Source organism: Gorilla gorilla, chromosome 16 (assembly GCF_029281585.2).
Source record: "Gorilla gorilla gorilla isolate KB3781 chromosome 16, NHGRI_mGorGor1-v2.1_pri, whole genome shotgun sequence".
Lineage (NCBI taxonomy): Eukaryota > Metazoa > Chordata > Mammalia > Primates > Hominidae > Gorilla > Gorilla gorilla.
The window spans coordinates 27,293,385-27,313,623 of NC_073240.2; the positions used below are offsets into that span (position 1 = coordinate 27,293,385).

The 20,239-nt window shown below is 42.8% G+C and overlaps 1 long non-coding RNA gene across 1 annotated transcript; it reads left to right on the top strand.

The window, feature by feature from the left end:
* The first annotated feature begins 1,332 nt into the window (after positions 1–1,332).
* LOC129527082 (uncharacterized) lies at positions 1,333–5,321 on the top strand. Its single transcript, XR_008671981.2, has 3 exons — positions 1,333–1,450; positions 4,231–4,430; positions 4,570–5,321. It is a non-coding gene; the product is annotated as an uncharacterized lncRNA (long non-coding RNA).
* Positions 5,322–20,239: the final 14,918 nt, after the last annotated feature.

Here is a 20,239-nt window from a genome sequence, read left to right on the forward strand (position 1 = left end):
AGCCTTCTGGTAGTGACATTTAGGTTGTGGCAGGCCTAGCTATGGGAGCTGGTACACAATTGCCTCCCTCCTTGGGGCTTATTTGGGTGTTTTTTTGTTTTTGTTTTTGTTTTTCTTTGGCTATCACAGATCTTGAGCTTTAGAAACACTAGAACTCCTGTGCGTTGTCTCTGGTGCCACTTTGATAACCCAAGTAAGGTAGAATTAGTTATCAGCCTAGACAAAGTAAAATGATTTTTGGCTTACATGAACGTTATTTGATCCCACATCTGTTTTTAGAAGTGATGTCCCTGTCTGTGCAGTATCCTGGTGACACTTCAACCTATAGGCAGGAGGAAGGAAAATGTGGGCTGCCATTTGGAGGAAGAACTGGAAACCAGACACTCCTATTTGGATCCATTTAGGATGCCGGTGTGTTTGTGCCGATTCCAGACTTGGAAACTGGGGTACTTTTTCAAAGAGAGTTTTCAGAGGGACCCAGAGAGGAGCCCGGGAGCAGAACAGGGTCCATTTGTTCCACCTGGAGAATGACATTAGTGTGGTAAGGTTTGCTCAGCTCCTTGCACCTCTGCACAGCCAGGGTGCTATTACCCAGGCTTTATGCATCAGGGCTTTGGTTTGGATCCGGAGGAGTGGGTTCCTGTGTTTTCTGGGTTCTTTGCTGTCCTTAGGATCCTACAGACGCATCACATATACTTGTGCTTCCTTTTTGAAAAGATGTGGTGGTTGGTGTCCCTCTCCTCCTCCTACCTCTGGGCTGAGTTCTCCTCCCACATCATCCTTGGCCTCTCATCAGGAGTTTGCATCCTTAGGCAACAAGGGAGGGGCGTTGCTGCAGGCTCAACTCTGCTTCTTTGTGTGGGTGCCCTGCCCTTGGATGTGCTGGGCTGAGCCACCTCTTACTGATGCCGGGGAAGAGATTGCTGTGGCCCAGTCGGCACCAGGACCCACCTGTCAAGTTGGGCTTCAGGATGATGTGCTGCCATTATTTCCTTTTGCCTTGTTTTCTTTTGTCCTCCTGCGGTTTGCTGCACAGCAGCTTGTGTATCTGTCAGCCACCCAGCTTCTCCCTGGGCCCCAGGGCCTCGGGGGGCCGTGCTGCCTCATTGTTGGTAGAGTGTGCACACAGTGCTTGGGCACCTGCTCTTTCTTTTCCCAGTCTGTTCTCCCCAAAGGCTGCCAGAGGGTCTGATCATATCCCCTTTCCCCTCCCACCCCACACATGCCAGGCCTTTAGCCCCGCACCTTGGGCACCCTGCCTCGCCTCGCCTCACCTTCACCACTCTTTTTTTTTTTTTTAATTACTGTTTTTTATTTGTTGTTTTGAGACAGAGTCTCACCCTGTTACCCAGACTGGAGTGAACTGGCACAATCTCGGCTCACTGTCACCTCCACCTCCCAGGTTCAAGACATTCTCCTGCCTCAGCCTCCTGAGTAGCTGGGATTACAGGTTTGTGCCACCATGCCTGGCTAATTTTTTTTTTTGGTATCTTTAGTAGAAATGGGGTTTCACCATGTTGGCCAGGCTGGTCCTGAACTCCTGACCTCATGATCCACCCACCTCGGCCTCCCAAAGTGCTGGGATTACAGGTGTGAGCCACTGTGCCCAGCCACCTTCACCACTTTTGTTCTGAGCCCCAATTTTGCTAGGTTCCCTCGCTGATCTGTGTTCCCTTCCTGGGTCCTTTTTGCTCCCTCTGGGCCCATACAACACTTCCAGGTCACTAACTCTTATCATGACCAACCAGGCCAGGCCTTCCGTGGCTCACTCTCCTGGAGACGCTCATTGGAGCTCACACCACTGTGACAATGTCACCTGTCGTGCTGTGGCTCTTTTGCTGGTCTCAAGCCTCTTTGAGGGCAAGGACCACGTCATGTTTGCTCAGGCCTGAACCTTTTGTGCTTGGCTCTGAGTAGGCCCACAGTAATGCCAGTGTGTTCGATGGGAGAAGGAATGAGCTGTACCTTGCTATCCCAGCACACCCTAACCTACCCAACTCCAGTCCTAAATAGTGGCAGAGATGGATAGATCATAAGCAATTCTAAATCAATTGTACCAGTGTGGTGGATACTGATAAAATATTTTAAAAATCGCATATGATATAGAATGTTCCAAATCATTTGTGATATATGTTATCTGGCATTATATAATCAGGGCCTTAAAAAATCCTCTTCTCTCATTAAAATATAATAGTTCCTATTAGGAGCATTTCAGACTCAGTAGATACCTAATGCTTGTTTATTGATGGTGGTGGTGACAGCATTTTAGTACAGAGGTAATTGATTTTCACAGTGACAAGCCGGAGGCTCGTTGATGAATGAGCACATGAGGCCCTGCAAGACACTGAAATGCCTTATGAATGAAAGCAATTATTTCAGTGCAGTTCTACTGTTAAGTGATTTTATTGGATTTCAAATTTTAAAAATTAGCAATTCCTGGAGGATATACGCCACAACTATATGGAACAGGATGTGTGATTGACAACTCACAGCACCCTTAGTGAAGCTCGGACTTGGGAGCTTGAGCTTCCCCTGCTAACACTGCCCTGCTCTCTGAGGCATGTGCAGTCTTTTGTGAACCTTTTTGTTTTTGTCAAACAATCACTGTAGGGCTGGACAGTGAGTTGACAAACTGGTGATTTATGGAATGGATACCCGCTTTGCACTTTCCTTTTTTGATGATTATCTTAGCAAAGCGGAGCATTCCGTGGACAGCTCCAGCGTGCTTCTCCAGCTGCTAAAAGCAGGTAGTGCAACTCGGATCCAGATTAAATGTCCATTTATTGAGTCCCACTGCTTCCTGAGTGCTTTCTCTAAACGCAAGATTCAGTCCAATCTTCCGGGCACCCTGGTGGCTTGGGGTTCACTGTGCGTATTTTTCATGTGTAGAAACTAAGACTCAACTTGGGGAGGCTGGAGAACTTCCAAGGTCATGTCCAGCATTCTTATCTGCATGCTCCGAGGCCCACTCCACTCCTTGCAATTTTTTGTCATATCCTGGGGAGGCAAGGCCAGCAAACCTTTTGCAAATATGTGGTTGAGAGAAAAAGCAACCCAGGGCAGGGAAGGTGACTGCGATTGCCATATACAAACAAAATCAGAAAATTCTAAACCAGTCACAAACAAAATGCAGTTGAGCAAATCTTTCTAGAATCTTAATTGTTTATGCAGTAATGGGTGGCATTTATCTGCTATAATTTGTCAATTGAAAAGGCAAACAGTTTCAATGCAGTGGTGGAAAACTGCATTCAGGAACGAGTGACAGAATAATCACTGAAGGAAAATGTTATTGGAAACCATTAAGCAAGAATTTATGGGAAAATGAAAGACAAGCTGTCCCCTCATCCCACTCTGTTGAGCTTTCCCTGGAAACTGCAAGCTGCCAATGAGAAGCCAAGTTGAAATGCAAGGCCAGCCAATCAAACAGCTTATCACATAAGGCAACGTAGGTGAAACAAAGGTACTATGGCTGAAAGGGAACAGGGAGGAAGGACTCAGGAAGCCTTGTGTGCCGAGTCTAAACACCTGGCTACCCAGCAAAAAGCAGGTATATTTCATCTAAAAATTAGGTCAGAATACTAGTCAAATCCAATTATAAAACATCTCCCTTTTTTCCTCTTCTGCAAAACATATTTCACGATAACAGGCAATAACCCTAGCATTATCTGCCACATGATTTAAGAAATAGAGAGGCTTCTAGTATTTCTCCTTCTCTTCCTCCCTGTCCTTCCCCCTCTGTGCTGTACCTGCTTCCATCCATCTCTTTGTATAACTCCCCCTCCCTTTCTCTTTCCCTCCTTCCTTCCTTCCTCCTGCTCTCCCTCCTTCTATTCATTCGTCTGTCCATCCATTTACCTACCCACTAGTGTAAATTCAACACACATTTTCATTGGCTGTGATCTTCCAGGGCCAGTGCTATGTTCCGGGGATGCAGTCATTTATAAGAGCATCATGGTCTCTGTTTCTCATGGAGTTCACAGTCTCAGGTGGGTGCAGACATGTGACCAGTTACAGTCCTTCCTAATAAGTGCAGGAAGCACCTCCTCTGCAGAGATTTGCAGCGTTAATATGAAGTTCCTAGCTAGTACTACTACTGCTGCGTGTGCTGCTCCTGGCTGTGCTTACGTAATGCCTGCGAAGTGGCTCCCTGTTTTAAAGACTTCACGTATAGTAACTTACTTAATCCCGTAATTACCCTATAAAGTTCATGCTGTGTTTATCCCTTTGCAGAAGAGGAAAATGAGCTGCAGAAGGATCAAATGACCTGCCTGAGGTGCCCTATCTGTTGGCACAGGCCAGAGCACATGGTGGATGCAGGGGCACCCCCTTCCCTTCTCCTCCCCTCTGGCTCTTTGCTGACAGGATTCTCTCTTGCCTTCTCTGATTGTGCCTGTGCTACGTGCCACATCCTTTCCCTCAATGAATTTCAGGTATGCACACTCACTGCAATAAAATACTGTTTACATCAAGGAGCCTGGGCTATGTTGAGAAGTAAATAAAATATCACCACTGTTGTTGTTCCCCCTAACTCACTGTGTTTTCTTATCCTTGTAAAATCTTCCTTTGCAGGCAGTGGAAGGGGCCGCAGAAGTTCCTTGACTCATGAGGCGAGGCATTCAGCGGCCTTGTGACACCTCCCGGGATCTGCAGTCATTGGGCTGCACTTGCCAATAGCAACATCTGGCAAAAATAGCTAAGAAGCAGAGCGGCCTGGGCTCAGGAGCTGAGCAACCCGACTGGCCAGATGGAGACTGTGTTGAGCTCTGCCCAAGCCCTGTGATCCTGGAAAACAGTGAAGTTAAGGAGCCATCTGCATTCTAGGGAATGGCCCACTGCAAAAAATACCCTTCCTTATAGGACGTAGAGGACTCATGATGTCCCCTCATTTATGATGAGCCAAGACACAGCCCTTCCAAATTCCAATTCTTTGCTTCATAACTGATTAACTGTTTTGTTCCCACTGGTCAATCAGAACAACATTCTCGCTAACCAGATTTTGGTTCAGCTCTTCTCCCTCCCCATGTCCCTGCCCCGTGTCCTATCCTCATCCTGAGCCAGCACACACCCCTCCTTAGTAGCTCCTCCTGCAGCAGGCTGACCTCAGACTCTCCCTGATCCATTGTCCAAATATATCACCCTTTCACCCTACATCCTTACACCCCATTCTTTCTAGTTTTGTTCATTCCTCCCTGTGAAAGATGAACCCTCTTTGTCTAATCCCGGACCTGCTTGCAGACTGCTATGATGGCCAGAGTGTCCCCCCTACTGCAAGAGTCCCTTCTGTCCCTTGCAACATCTTTTAAATAAAATCTCTCTTTACCAAGCCTGGATTTGTGTTTTATTTAACTAGAGAGATCCCAGCTGGAAACTCCTGCATTAATAATGTGGGTACCTGTTTGTGAGAACTGGAGAGCTGGTCTCTAGTCAGAGCTGCTGTTGCTGGGGTCAGGCTATTGGGAATATTGAGTACTGGTGGGTAGGATTTAAGGAAGAAAGAGAGAGAGGGAGAAAGGGAGAGGGAGAGAGATAGAGAGAGAAGAAAGAAGAGAAAAAGGAGAAAGAGGAGGAAAGAAAGAGAAGAAAGAAAAAGGAAAATAAGGAAAGAAGAGAAAAGGCAGATTCTGAGAAACTATGTCTTATATTCCCAATGAAGTTTTGAGGTCTGTAATGTGGAGAGTTCTATAGAATCAATCCTTCCCTCCAACTTTATTGAGATGGTTTAATGAGAGTCCTTCCCTACTGGGGCCCTGAGAAATACATCCTACGACCGCAGTCACAAAGCATGGAGGGGATTCAAAGCCCCACATTTCTTTCTTTCTTTTTTTTTTTTTTTTTTCTTTTGAGATGGAGTCTTGCTCTGTGGCCCAGGCTGAAGTGCAGTGGAGGGATCTCGGCTCACTGCAACCTCCACCTCCCAGGTTCAAGCAATTCTCCTGTCTTAGCCTCCCGAGTAGCTGGGACTACAGGCTTGTGCCACCACGCCCAGCTGTTTTTTGTGTTTTTTAGTAGAGACAGGGTTTTGCCATGTTGGACAGGCTGGTCTCGAACTCCTTACCTCAGGTGATCTGCCCACCTTGGCCTCCCAAAGTGCTGGGATTACAGGTGTGAGCCATCACACCTGGCTGAAACTCCACATTTCTTAGGGACAGAGGTCTTTGTCCACACCTGTAATTCCACTAGGCTCCCCACCTCCACTGAGTCCTCATCACTCTCATCCACGCAAGTTTCTCTAATACCTACCCTTGCCCCAAAGCCTCAGAGCAGGGCCCATGGTTCAGCTACAGAAACAGTAGTATACTGCTGGGCATAGAGGGAGGATGGGGGAGAGAGTGCCTGGGAATTGCTCACATTTCTAAATAACCCCCAAATCAGCGTTCCTGATACAACTGTTGTTGTTTATAGATAATGCTGTGCATTCACTCTTTTTTAAAAAGTTAATTCCATTCATTCACTTAACAGACATTTACTTGCCACCACTATGTTCCAGATTAGCGTAGGGACGAGTTCACTCAGCTGAGAGGAGAGAGCCCCCATCCCATGGGACCCCCTCCCCACCATGGTCAGTGTGGACATAATGCTATGGGAGCCCAGAGGATAAAGCAATTACATTTTCCTTGGAAAGTCCATACATTCATCAAAGAAGGGGGGACATGCGTGACACTTGACATGAACAGTGAACATTGGGCAGAGAGGGAGAGAGAGACAGCACCTCTCTAGAAGGAGGAAAGGATGATGGAGAAGAGTGGAGGTTGGCACCAGCTGGAGAGAAGAATGCCTGGGGCTCCAAGTGGCTGGAGGGAGGAAAACGGGGCGTGGTGGGGGTGCAAGGAATGAGATGGGTGATGGGGGCAGGGTGAGGCTGTAGCCCTTGTCTTGGGTCTGACGGGTCATGTAAGGCTCTAAGAAGAAACCCCACTGCATCCACTCTGTGTTTTAGGATCGTAAGTCTGGCCGCAGTATAGAGTAGGCTATCGGAGGCCACTTATAGGCTGAGCAGATGACCATGAAGCTGCCAGAAAGAACCCGAGATGGGCAGACTGGCCTTGGTCTTCTGGAATGGACGTGGAGATCCAGGGCAGAGGGCAGCAGGCAGGGGCAGAGCTCCATCCACCTCACCACAGCCTGCTCTCTAACCAGACTTCACAGACTCCTCTCAAGGTGTTAGCTCGGGCTGCTGGGGCAAGAGTGGCTTCACTAACCAAGACAGAAGCCAAAAGGAAATCCAGATACATGGGGGACAAGTATGAGCATGACTTTGACACACCAAACCTGAGTTGCTTCCAAGACGCCAGGGCCAAGTGTTTGCAGCAGCAGCAGATGACGAATGAGTGCCACCTTGAAGTCACTGAGAGAGGAAATTGTTGGAGCCCTGAGAAGGGGTAAGATTTGAACATGATATTGAGGTGAGGAGAAGGTTGGGTTTAGAAACTTTTATTTACATTCAGCAAGAAGAAAACGGATGCGTTTAAATTTCATTTTAGTATTTTTCCTCTGTTTCTTCTGCTTGTGGTACCAATGAATAAATGAGTCCCCTGAAGAAAGGGGATAAAGCTAGCAGGAATTTATGAGTTAAACAGTCAGCACCAAAACAACAGTGGTGGACTAAATGGAAGTGTTGGATGACAGGCTATGGAAAGATAAAAACTTAACTGCTCAGCCTTTCTGTAAATAAGCTTTCTGAAGTCTAGAATTTGGAATAAGAACCTTCATTCATTACCCATTACTGATGGAGAAAAGGGATGGAGATTTATGAGAAGTACCAGGAAGATATTAATGTACAATGAAGAAGTTGGTATTTATAATATACTCCAGTTATTATACATCCAGAAGCTGTCATTACAGTGGATTTCATTACCCTCTTAATTGTGATACTTTCTTTACCTTCTCAGGTACCCATGAACTTTCTCATATATAATAAATTTAATTAAGTTAATAGCGATACCTTATACATCATTTAAAAAAATGATAGCTAAGGTGAAGTAAAATAGAGGAAAAGAAACACATTGCCTGACTTGTTCAAATATGCAGGGCAGCTTAAGGAGTGGTGAGTGACAACACAGGATTCTTGATCACCAACACTGCTTCCTGAGCTCCCAGCTGTGGGAAGTGTTATACACAGCATATGTAAACCAATCTGAAGGTGGAAGACTTTCTGTACCTCTACTTCAAATGAGACTCCAATCTGAAGGTGGAAGGCTTTCTCTACATCTACTTCAAATGAGACTACAATCTTCAATACTTATTTCTTGTCCCAAATTTTCGTTCTGATGTGAATGAAACTTTAAAAAAATAAGTATCATTAAAATTGATGTGTATTGTAAACAAGATAAGGGTAATTTATCTACAAAGACTTATGTGATGTCAAATAATCTTTCCTGTTCCCTAACTTTCTGTTCTTAAGCGCCTTTGGTGTTTTGTGAGAAAATAACCTGTAAGTATAAGCCATTAATGTGTCTTTGATTACAAACAATTTATTGCACACCTACCGTCGTTATACAGTCATCAAAAAGCATTAGAATCATGAAAGTGTGTATAGAAGAGGCATAGTCTTGGCATCAGAAGGTCTCTAAATTTAATTTAACAAGCGTTGTTGAGTATGCACAACGGAGAGGGCATTTCATAGGTGTATTTCACACCCAAAGTGATTGAGACAGCCTCCCTCCTCTCCTCAAGACATACCTTGTTTTATGTGCTTTGCTTTATTGTGCTTTGCAGATGCTGCAGTTGTTTTTGTTTTTGTTTTTTTTTCACAAATGCAAGGTTTATGGGGGCCCTGCCTCGAGCAAGTCCATCACCACGATTTCTCCAACAGCAGATACTCACTTCATGTCTCTGTGTCATATTTCGGTAATTCTCCATGATATTTCAAACGTTTTCATTATTATTATATCTGTTACAGTGATCTGTAATTCTGTGATTGGTAATCTTTGATGTTACTGAGAGGTGACAACGTGCTGGCAGCCTCACAGCTCTCGCTCGCTCTTGGCGCCCCCTCCGCCTTGGTGCCCACTCTGGCCGCGCTTGAGAAGCCCTCCAGCCCGCGGCTGCACTGTGGGAGCCCCTTTCTGGGCTGGCCAAGGCCAGAGCCGGCTCCCTCAGCTTGCAGGCAGGTGTGGAGGGAGAGGCGCGGTTGGGAACCGGGGCTGCGTTTGTTGCTTGAGGGCCAGCGCGAGTTCCGGGTGGGCGTGGGCTCAGCTGGCCCTGCATTCGGAGCAGCCGGCCAGCCGGCCCGCAAGCCCCGGGCAGTGAGGGGCTTAGCACCTGGACCAGCAGCTGCTGTGCTCAATTTCTCGCCAGGCCTTAGCTGCCTCCCTGCGGGGCAGGGCTCGGGACCTGCAGCCCGCCATGCCTGAGCCTCTCCCCCGCTCCGTGGGCTCCTGTGCGGCCCAAGCCTCCCAGATAAGCGCCGCCCCCTGCTCCATGGCGCCCAGTCCCATCGACCACCCAGGAGCTGAGGAGTGCTGGTGCACGGCGCCAGACTGGCAGGCAGCTCCACCTGCGGCCCCAGTGCAGGATCCACTGGGTGAAGCCAGCTGGGCTCCTAAGTCTGGTGGGGACTTGGAGAACCTTTATGTCTAGCTAAGGGATTGTAAATACACCAATCAGCACCCTGTGTCTAGCTCAGGGTTTGTGAATGCACCAATGGACACTGATATCTAGCTACTCTGGTGGGGACTTAAAGAACCTTTATGTCTAGCTAAGGGATTGTAAATACACCAGTCGGCACTCTGTATCTAGCTCAAGGTTTGTAAACACACCAATCAGCACCCTGTGTCTAGCTCAGGGTTTGTGAATGCACCAATGGACACTCTGTATCTAGCTACTCTGGTGGGGACTTGGAGAACCTTTGTGCCCACACTCTGTATCTAGCTAATCAAGTGGGGATGTGGAGAACTTCTGTGTCTAGCTCAGGGATTGTAAACGCACCAATCAGCACCCTGTCAAAACTGACCAATCAGCTCTCTGTAAAATGGACCAATCAGCAGGATGTGGGTGGGGCCAGATAAGAGAATAAAAGCAGGCTGCCCTAGCCAGCAGTGGCAACCCCTTGGGGTCATGTACTGTGGTGTGGAAGTTTTGTTTTTTTTGCTCTTTGCAATAAATCTTGTAGCTGCTTACTGTTTGGGTCCACGCTGACTTGTGAGCTATAACACTCATCGTGAAAGTCCACAGCTTCACTACTGAAGCCAGCGAGAGCACGAACCCATGGGGAGCAACGCAAAATAATTCCAGACACGCAGTCTTAGGTGCTATAACAGTCACTGCGAAGGCGTGTGGCTTCACTCCTGAGCCAGCGAGACCATGAACCCACCAGAAGGAAGAAATTTCTAACGCGTCTGGACGTCAGAAGTAACAAAATCCGGAGATGCCGCATTTGAGAGCCGTAACACTCACCATCAGGGCCTGGGGCTTCATTCTTGGAGTCAGTGAGACCAAGAGCCCACCAATTCCAGACACATTACTGTTTCAATTGTTTGGGGGGTGCCACAAAGCTTGCTTATATTAGGCAGCAATTTGTAAATGTGTGTGTTCAGACTGCTCCACAGACCAGCAATTCCACCCATCTCTCTCCTTTTCAGGCCTCCGTGTTCCCTGAGACTCAACAGTATTGAAATTAGGCTAATTAATAACCCTATAATGGCCTCAAGTGTTTAAGTGAAAGGAAGAGTTGCACATACCTCACTTTAAATCAAAAGCAAGAAATGAGTAAACCATGCCCAGGTAATTTTTAAATTTTTTTGCAGAGATGAGGGTGTCACTAAATTTCCTAGGCTGGTTTTGGACTTCTGGCTTCAAGCAATCTTCCTGCGCAGGACTTCCAAAGTGCTGGGGTTACAGGGATGAACCACCATGACCAGTTTCATCTTGAACTTTCTTCAGTGGGGAAGAGTCAATGCCTGGCTTCAAAGCTTCAGAAGACAGACTGACCTTCTTGTTAGGGGCTAATGCAGCTGATGACTTTAAGTGGATGCCAGTGTTCATTTGCTATTCCAAAAATCCTCAAGCCCTTAAAATTATGCCAAATCTACTCTGCCTGTGCTCCATAAATGGAAAAATAAAGCCTAAATGACAGCATAGCTATTTAAATGTTGGTTTACTGGATATTTTAAGCCCACTGTTGAGATCTACTGTTCAGAAAAAAGATTCTTCTCAAAATATTACTTCTCATTGGCAGTACACCTAGTCACTTAAGATCTCTGATAAAGACGTACAAGGAGATTAATGTTGTTTTCATGGTCTGCTAACACAACGTTCATTCTGAAGCCCACAGGTGAAGGAGTAATTTTGATTTTCTAGTCTCATTATTTAGGAAATACATTTTGTAAAGCTATAGTTGTCACAGATTCCTGTGAGAGATCTGGGCACAGAAACTAAAAATCTTCTGGAAAGGATTCACCATTATAGATGCTATTGTTTGTGATTTATGAGCAGAGGTCAACATAGCAACATTAATGGAAGTTTGGGAAAAGTTCATTCTAGCCCTCATGGGTGACTTTGAGGGGTTCAGGACTTCACTGAAGGTGGTAAGTGAAGACATGATAGAAATAGCAAGAGAACTAGAATTAAAAGTGGGATCTGATGATGTGGCTAATTGCTGCAATCTCATGATAAAACTTGAACAGATAAGGGGCTGATTCTTGTGGATGAGCAAAGAAAGTGGTTTCTTGAGATGGAATCTACTCCTGGTGAGATGCTGAGAACGTTTTTGAAATGACGACAAAGGATTTAGAATATTACATAAATTAGTTGATAAAATAGTGACAGAGTTTGAGACGGTTGACTCCAATTTTGAGAGAAGTTCCATTGTGGGTAAAATGCTATCAAACAGCATTGCATGCTATAGAGAAATATGTGGAATCAATCGGCATAGCAAACTTCACTGTTGTCTTATTTTATGTATGTATTTGTTTGTTTATTTTAGTGTCTCGCTCTGTTGCCAGGCTGGAGTGCAGTGGCGCAATCTCAGTTCACTGCAACCTCCGCCTCCCGAGCAGCTGGGACTACAGGTGCCCGCCACTATGCCTGGCTAATTTTTTTGTATTTTAGTAGAGACAGGATTTCACCATGTGGCCAGGATGGTCTGGATCTCCTGACCTCGTGATCCGCTCGCCTAGGCCTCTCAAAGTGCTGGGATTACAGGCGTGAGCCATGGCACCTGGCCCACTGTTTTCTTATTTTAAGAAATTGCCACAGCCATCTCAACTTTTAACAACCACCACCGAGATCAGTCAGCAACCATCAACATCAAGGCAAGACCCTCCTCCAGCAAAAAGATTATGATTCACTGAAGGCTCGGGTGATTGTTAGCATTTTTTAGTAGTAAAGTGTTTTCTAGTTAAGATATGCATAGTATTTATATTAGACATAATTCTATTGCACGCTGATATGGTTTGGCTGTGTCCCCACCAAAATCTCACCTTGAATTGTAATTCTCCTTAATCCCCATGTATCATGGGAGGGACCTGGTGGGAGGTAATTCAATTATGGGGGTGGTTTCCACCATGCTGTTCTCATGATAGTGAGCAAATTCTCACGAGATCTGAAGATTTTATAAGCACCTGGCATTTGCCCTGCTAGCACTCATTCTCTCTCCTGCCACCTTGTGAAGAGGTGCTTTCTGCACCTCTTGTGTAAGTTTCCTGAGGTCTCCCCAGCTATGCAGAACTGTGAGTCGATTAAACCTCTTTTCTTTATAAAATACCCTGTGTCAGGTATTTCTTCATAGCAGCTTGAGAATGGACTAATACACACATAATAATATATAATAGACAGTGTAGTGTAAACGTAACTTTTACATGTACTCAAAAATTTAAAAATTTGTGTGACTGGCTTTGTTGGGGATATTTGTTTACTGTGGTGCTGGAACTGAATCTGCAATATCTCTATGGTGTGCCTGTAGTCACCATGTTAGCTATACATCTTGGTACAATGTAACACAAGGGTGGTACATGGTAAGGGAGGAGAACAACATGTTTTCAGATGCGTTACTTCATGTGATACTCTTAAGAAGCCTGGGAGTGAGCTGTGTCTCCCTAGAGCAGATGGGGAGTGGAGCAGTGTATCACCTATGCTCTCTGTCACCTTTAACCTGGTGCTGTTGCTTAAGTAATGCCTGGTCAATGGTTCACCTTTACTCAACAACAGTGTTTTTCCAAGAGAAACAAGCATGAAAACATCACAGAGAGTTAATTGAGAGGCAAATGTGCTTTTAATCTATTACATTCTTGTATTGTAATTCAAATGATAAAAATGTACTTCCCCTTGTTCCCAACCTAAGTAATTTTAAACATTGTATAAACCAAAAAAAAAAAAAAATTTCCATGGCTAAAATTCCTGAATGTTTGTGAATGCTTTGTGACATTTCTCTTGCTTCTCTCTGTGCTGTCCACTGGCCTCATGATCGGTTGGTCATTCTTTGTTTCTCTTATGTATCATTCTGTCTTTGGGTGCTCTTTGTTTCTGCATTGGAGCACACAGCTGATGAGAGTAGGCGCTCCTGCTCCCCTCTCTTGGTGCAGTAGATGTATCCTCAGCCAACCTCCATGTGATGGAGCCTGAACACACAGATCCCTTCGGCACCTCCTAAAGCAATCAGACTTCACATACAGGGAGTTCTCAAGGCCACTGGGTGCGTCCAACCACTGAGTCTTATCTGAGCTCAGACCTACGTATGCTCATTTTACATTTTATTGTAATTGTGCAATATAATGCAATAGTACATAAGCCCTAGAAAAACACATGTGAAGAGAGAGTTGTTTCTGTGAAAAATTAGTTGAATCCTTTTGAACAATGGGTAAGACTGCTAATTGAATGGGCAAGGTTAGCATCCAGGGGAGGGGAAACTTACAAAAATCTGGAAAGATTCTACCTCAAATTGCTCTGCAAATGTCTGTAAATCTTTTACTTCACTTAAATGGTCCCCAGCTGATCATTAGAGTTGAAATACTATGGGCATGTTTAATGCAAGCAAAACAAAGAATTATAACCATACTCAAAGTAAAGAAAGATCTTGTTCTACTGCACAAGATTTGTGAATAATGTGTATTTATATATTTAGACTTAACATTCTTTCAGAGTATCTTTTAATACTTTCAGTAATGTTTTACTTGATTAATTTTTAAAATTAATCAACTACATACTGCTCCCAGTGGAGACTGTTCAGGAGGCATTTGGTGGGTCGTGCAATCAGGCATCATATGTCAGGTTTAGCAGATGCCTCTGAACTCTTCTGCTTTTCATGGAACTCAGAGGGCCATTTGCGAGCCCTGGGAGAATGCCGCTATAGTATCAGTCTTTTCTCAAAACCTACACTTGTCCCCATTTACTTTAATAATCAGCAGATCCCTCCTATAAAACCCTGCAAGGATTATGCTGAAACAGCCCTCCCTTCATCTATTGTCTCTGTCTTTTTTACACCTTATCTACTATTAATGTTTGTGGCAATGTTTGCTATTCTTTATTGTTTAAGGCTTCCACAACTTCTACTCCTTCTAAATCCACCCCCAAAGAGAGATCCATCTCCATAATTTTCTGTATGTGGCATCAAGCCAATTTCCCCAATGTTCAGTTAGGACGTGGAAATGCAAATAGCTTAACTTCAAGGAGGATCTGAACAACAAAAACCAGCATTAAAGCAAAATGAAATAAAATAAATCCTCATTTCAAAGAAGAGGGGCTAACATAGCTTGTGCAAGAAATGTTGAACTATAGATTATGGTTTGACTTTGAATAACATTTGAAAAAAATGCTGGCTTCTAAATGAAGTCTGAGAAATTTTTAAAACAGGACCAGAGACACCAGCTTTACCACTTGCCAAGAAGACTCTGGGGTGATGGGAGCTATGTTGCAATTTGCCTCCTGGTTTGAGTATGACATGAAAAGTCAGCTCCTTTGGAAGGGGATTAGCCACAGGGAATCTTCACATATGGCACATATCTTCCAGACTGCAGGAGGGTTCTGGTTTTCTGAATTTGGGGACAGAAATACTTTTCTTATAGAACAATGTAAAATTGACTATCTGCTTGCCTGGAGAAGAAATATTTATGGAACCTTTCTGCTTATTTATGGGTAGAAAAAAAAATCATCTCATTTGCTTCTGAGACCTGTTAACTTTCCTGGCCTGGGCTGTATGGCTGAGGCAGCTTCATATTCCCCTCAAATGGTGTGGGTCCTTCCCCATGAGGCTCTGCAGGCTTACAAGGGGTGAGTCTGGGGGCTCCAGGAGTGGTGTGTTGGTTATTCCTCCTATCCATTTCAGGTTCCAAGTGGTAGGTTTTACCAACACCGCCTCTTATAGAGGGATAGACAGGCACTGACAAGGCATGCATCTTGCGGATGTGGTAGAAACAGAACTAAAGGGGCTTTATCCACCAGCCTCCATCTTATTATATGTATTCATCCTGCCCCACAAGAAGCTATGTAATCAATATGTTCCTGAATGACATTTGGAAAGAGTGAGCTCTGTATGACGACTTTATATGATGATCCAGACATTATGCATGTGGATCCCTGTGTCTGGAAGAGAAATGTGCTACTGTACATCTGGAATTCCAGTTACAAGAATGAAATAAGATAGGATGACAGTCTTGGGATTACTAAACAAGACTGAATTTACGTATGCCATGCCCAGTGATCTTATATTGTAACCATTGAAGATACTAAACTATGGTGACCAATTCAATTCAACACAATTCAACAGCACTAGTAGGTAAAAACAGTATATTAATTATTATAAGAGATACAATGTCAGGGTAAATGAAATTCGTTCTCTTTTATTCCTGCATCTCACAAGGTCTTGAGCTACACCTGGATGATTAGTTTGCATGATCATAGATTTATTTATTTATATTTGTTCAGAGTGTAGGTGTTTGTGTTGTGTCTCTGGACACTAGATGTATTTACTAGAAGAACATGTGATAGAATAAACAAGTATCTCACCACACTGGGCACTTTGAACAACTAGAATTAGAATTCTAGAACTTCAAGCAAACTTTTGGATTTTCCAAACTCAATCTCTTACAAATCTATGATTTTCTGGGATCCCTCATTTCTAGGATAGATTCAATTGCCCAGTTCTTCCATCCATACTTTCATAAACACCCACACATACAGAAATAAATTATGAGACTTTCTCTCCTCCCATGTTTACCTCTGCCTCTTTATTCTCATTGAAATTGGATGAAGGTTGTGAGAAAGCCTGTACTTCTATTACAGATTTTATTGCGTTGTCTTAGAAAGTAACACTCAAGAAGGAAATATTTATCAATTATAAATCGGTACCTTCATCGTGAAGCAGACTTAGACATATACAAAATTGAATCATTTCCACAGCTCAGAAACACCCTCTATACAAATTCAGCTTCAATTGTATCATCATATTTCACTGAGTTTTCAATAAGCAAATGGACTTGGATGTGAACAACAGTCAGGTGCAAGTTAATTTCATTCATTCACTCTCTGATTTAGACTACGGTATCAGTCTATTGACAGACATATTAATATACATTCTAGTTTTTCACTTTCTTTCTTTCTTTTCTTTTTAGAGACAGAGTGTTGCTGTGTTGCCCAGGCTGCAGTGCAGTGGTACAATCACAGCTCACTGAAGCCTCTGACTCCTGGGCTCAAGTGATCCTCCCACCTCAGCCTCCAGAGTAGCTGGGGCTACAGTTGTGCACCAACACACCCAGCTAGTTTTTAATTTTCTTAACCTTAAAAACAGAACTGAAGTTTGGTATATATAATTTACAAGTAAGTCCTGTACCAAAACAGCTTTCTTCTGACTTTATAAATTTGTCAGAGCTTTAGGAGATAGAATGACTGAAAGAGTCTGCTTTGCTGCACAGAAGGGACTATAATCAAAAATAAAAAATTGTGTCCTGGATTTCTTTTAATATTACAGGGGTAAATCAAATGTCAAGAATTTTTGTGAAACATAATCTCTTGTTTTATGTAACTGCATGTTAGCATTTGCTGATGAATATGGAAAATAAAAAATATATGTACAGAAAATTATTATAACAATGTTAAATAAAACCTTCAATGAGGCTGGGTATGATGGCTCCAGCCTGTAATCCTGGCACTTTGGGAGGTCAAGGCCAATGGATTGCTTGAGCCCAGGAGTTCAAGACCAGCCCAGACAACATGGCGAAAACTCCTCTCTATAAAAAACACAAAAATTAGCCAGGCATGGTGGTGTGCATCTGTAGTCCCAGCTACTTGAGAGGCTGAGGTGGGAGGATTGCTTGGGCCTAGAGGTTGAGGCTGCAGTGAGCCATGATTATGCCACTGCGTTCCAGTCTGGGCAATGGAGTGAGGACCTGTCTCAAAAACAAAAACAAAAAAACAAACAAAAAACCAACAACAAAAAACTTCAATGAATGTTTATCTATAAAGTGCAGGTGAAGGTATAGTTAATGAACTGGATAATCAAAAACCAAGATTTTATAATCTTAAGTTTTCTTTACATAGTCTTTTTTTTAAGGTGAAATTATTCATTTTGTCAGGATTTTGTCACTTTTTTTCCATGACTGGACCATGAGATGTCTTGTGGCCATCTTCTGCCTTCTTGCTAGATTTTAGGGCCTTGTGGACAGAAACAAAGAATTGTTCCTCCTGTTTTTAAGCACACTTTGTTTTTCTGGTGATAGTAATAAACAAAATATAACAGTACCAACATTATTGTTTCTTGGTATCTGTCTCCCTGATTAAACCTCTTAGAATTGATGCATTCTCATGAATGCTTAACAAATATCACTTAAAAACTAATTATTATAGTTAAATCATATCAGATCCCTGGTTTTTCATCTGCAGTGAAAAAAGAGGTGTACATAGGTTGCAAGATGTTGCAAGATGCAGAATTCCATTAAAGTAGCTTATATGAAAAAAATTAGAGTTACAGGGTCTCTGATGGAGTCCAAGTTCTGCGGATCCATTGAGTTTCAGGCAAGAATTGCCCCTTAGGAGCGATCTGTAGTCAATAGTTTCTTGTCCCTGTTCCTCTCTGCTTCTCTTTGCTCAGCTGCTTTGTTTTTGTTTCCTCACAGCCTTTCTCTTCTCTAGACTCCAAAACACAGCCAAGCTCACAGGGGAACATCTCCCCCTGCAGCCAACCACACTGAACCTGGAGTCCACATGTGAAGGAGAACAGGGCCTCGGGCTGAGCATCTCTTGTAGGACAGGTCTGGTGTTGATAATAATCCTTCAGCTTTTGTTTGTCTGGGAAAGTTTTTATTTCCCCTTCATGTTTTAAGGATATTTTCACTGGATATACTATTCTAGGGTAAAAGATGTTTTCCTTCAGCACTTTAAATATGTTATGCCACTCTCCCCTTGCCTGTAAGGTTTCCACTGAAAAGTCTGCTGCCAGGCGTATTGAAGCTCCATTTTATGTTATTTGTTTCTTTTCTTTTGCTGCTTTTAGGATCCTTTCTTTATCCTTGGCCTTAGTGAGTTTGATTATTAAATGTCTTTAGGTGGTCTTCTTTGGGTTAAATCTGCTTGGTGTTCTGTAACCTTGTATTTGAATATTGATATCTTTCTCTAGGTTTGGGAAGATCTCTGTTATTATCCCTTTGAATAAAGTCGTCTTTGTCTCCTCTTTAAGGCCAATAACTCTTAGATTTGCCCTTTTGAGGCTATTTTCTAGATCCTGTAGGCATGCTTCATTATTTTTTATTCTTTTCTCTTTTGATCCTCTGACTGTGTATTTTCAAATAGCTTGTCGTCAGGCTAATTCTTTCTTCTGCATGATCAATTGTGCTGTTAAAGGACTGTTGCATTCTTCAGTATGCCGATTGCATTTTTCAGCTCCAGAATTTCTGTTCTATCCCTTTTAATTACTTCAATCTCTTTGTTAAGTTTATCTGATGGAACTCTGAATTCCTTCTCCGTGTTATCTTGAATTTCTTTGAGTTCCCTCAAAACAACTATTTTGAATTCCCTGTCTGAAAGGTCATATATCTCTGTTTCTCCAGAACTGATCCCTGGTGACTTATTTAGTTTAATTTTTTTCAGATTGTTCATTACTAAAATATACATCTTGTATGCTACAATATTGCTGAATTTGTTTATTAGTTCTAATAGTTTTTTGTGGATTCTGTGGAATTTCCTCTGTATGTGATTATGCCATCTATGAATAGGGACTGTTGCATTTCTTCCTGAAAAATGATTTGAATATCTTTTACTTGTTTTTCTTGTATAATTGTTTTTGCTAGAACTTCCTGTACACTGTACGAGTAACAAAAGTGGACATCCTTATCTTGTCCCTGACCTAAGTGGGAAAGTTTTCATACTTTCGTGCTTAAGTAATGAATGTGGGTTTTTAAATAAATGTCCTTTATCAGGTTGACGAAGTTCCCTTCCACCTAGATTGTTAAATTTTTTTTAATCACAAAAGCCTACTGAATTTTATGAAATGCTTTTTTTGCATCTATTGAGATAATTATATGATTATTTGCCTTTGTTCTGTTAATATGACATATTAGCAATCTATGCCTAGTGTTCCACTATTGGAATGCTAAGCATGTGGGAGTTATTTATATCCTACTGCTCAAAGTCATTGCCAAAATCTGATTGCAAAATTTCAAAAAATTGCAACCTCAGGCATAAATGGGTTAATTTTTACATGAGCCACTCTTGAACTCCTACAATAAATCCTACTTGGTCATGAAGCATCATCTGTTTAATATAGTGTTGGATTCAGTTTGCTAGTATTTTGTTGGTTTTTGCATCTATATTCATAAGGTGTTTTGATTTATAGTTTTCTTGTGATATTTTTGTGTGGCTATGGTATGAGGGCTAATGTCGGCCTCATCAAATGCCTTAGAAAGTATTCCCTCCTTTGTTTTTTGAAAGTTTTTGAAAATTATTGATGTTAATTCTTCTTTAAATGTTAGGTAGAATTCACTTGTGAAGTCACCTGTTCCTGGGTTTTTCTTTGCTGGGAGGTTTTTTATTATTGATTTGATCTTTTTACTTGTTATAGGTACTTTCAGATTATCTAACTCTTCTTGAGTTGTTTTTGGTAGTTTTTGTATTCCTAGGAATTTTCCCACTTCAGATAGGTTATATAATTTGTTGTAAAAGTGTTCATTACTCTCTTATAATCGTTTTTATTTCTGTAAGGCCAGACTCCATGTACTCTTTCTCACTCCTAATTTTAGTAATTTCAGTCTTCTTTTTTTCTCTTTTTTTTTTTTATTTAACATAGCTAAAGGTTGGCCAATTTTGATGATCTTTT